Below are 1,856 nucleotides of genomic sequence, written 5' to 3'. Positions count from 1 at the left end.
TACCATTTAAAGCTAAAAGAGGTCCAACTTAAAAAAAAAGAAGAAAAAAAAGAGGAGTCATTGAGCCCAGTGTGTGTGTTTGTTCTTGTATTTCTACCTTCTTGGGACATCACCAAGGAAAGTAGCTTCCATATGAGGACCGGTGAACAACTTAGGACTGAAACCATGGTCCTAATACGGAAAACCATTGCATCTAATAGAGAATGTCTCATTTGCACCCCTGGTGGTGAAATCTATCAACATTAGGGTGGTCCCAAAAAGGAGCAATTTGTCATAATGATCGTGTGTCGGTTTTAAAAGTGCTACCCCTCTGGTCAACATATGAAATAACAAGTGTGTGTAAAAATTTGAAGTTCTCCCCCTCTACCAAGTGTGTGTAAGAAATTGAAATGCGTCCCCTTTGGCCAAAATTCATTTAAAAAAAAAAAAATATATATATATATATATATATATATATATATATATATATATGTGTGTGTATATAGAGACATATTGTCATAACTTGAAGTAAATAATGAAGAATAAAAAACTATTCCAAAAAAAACAAAAAACTAAAGACAGTCTTTTTCTCACAATGTGTCGACTTCTTTCTTATAAAATTGGGAACAATTTCTCATATTCTATCTGTTTCTGTAATATTGCACTATTTTCTCGTAAAATTATTACTTTTTTATGTAACATTACTTTTTAATGCAAAATGGTGTAATTTTTTCATATAAAATTCTGACTTTTATCACAATATTGCCATTTTTTTTGTTGTTCTTGTAAAATAGTGACATCTTTTGAGTAAAATTATGACTTTTGTCATCATTTTTGCCAAGTAAAATTCCGATTATTATTATAATATTGCCAACATTTTTAAAGTTTTCTTATAAGATTGTGACTTTTGTCGGGTAAAATTACGACTCTTTTCATAATATTGCCAAAATGTTAAGCTTTTCTTAGACTTAAACTTAGACTTAGACTTCCTTTTTATTGTCATTCAAATTTGAACTTTACAGCACAGATAAGAACAAAATTTCGTTACATAAGCTCATGGTAGTGCAGGATTAAAAAAAAGCAATACGGTGCATATATAAATAAATATATATAAATAATATATAAATATATATATATATATAAAATAAATAAATATATATAAATAAATAAATAGATTACTGTACAGATATTGCACTCTTTTTCTTTTCTTGTACACTTGCGACTGATATTGAGTAAAATTCCAACTTTTGTCATAATATTGCACATTGTTTTTCTTGTAAAATGTTGACTTGCGCTGAGTAAAATCACGACTTTTATTATTACGCTGCCAAAATTCAAAGTTTTTCTTGTGAAATTGTGACCTTTTTCTTATGAAATTCCAACTCATTTTTCACAACAAGCTTTTTTATATTTGCATAGTGTTTATATATTATTAATGTTGTAAATACAAATCTTTATATATCTAGAAAGGGTGGTCCTAAAGAGGTAGGTATTATTCGGAGGTCTCAAGAAGGTAACAAATACAAGAATGTGTGTGTGTGTGTGTGTGTGTGTGTGTGTGTGTGTGTGTGTGTGTGTGTGTGTGTGTGTGTGTGTGTGTGTGTGTGTGTGTGTGAGAGAGAGGGAGGGAGAGAGAGAGGGAGCGGGTGTCCTCCAGCCAGTCAGACGCCACAAGTTCTCACCTTCTCTGTTTGCTTGCACATGCTGCTACTTCTCCAGTGGACCTGGCTGGACCTCTTCTACCTGTGCGGACCCCTTGAATTCACAGCATTCAACAGTTTAAAGTTTCTCTTCAGTGAGGACGCCATCATTTAGAGCTAAGTTTGTTTCTATGTTGTTAGTCTGACTGACAGTCACTGCCGGTTTGCATCATTTGT

This window comes from Nerophis lumbriciformis, linkage group LG19 (assembly GCF_033978685.3).
Source record: "Nerophis lumbriciformis linkage group LG19, RoL_Nlum_v2.1, whole genome shotgun sequence".
NCBI classification, from domain to species: Eukaryota; Metazoa; Chordata; class Actinopteri; order Syngnathiformes; family Syngnathidae; genus Nerophis; species Nerophis lumbriciformis.
The sequence above is the reverse complement of the archived record's forward strand: the minus strand, read 5'-3'. Positions refer to the sequence as shown.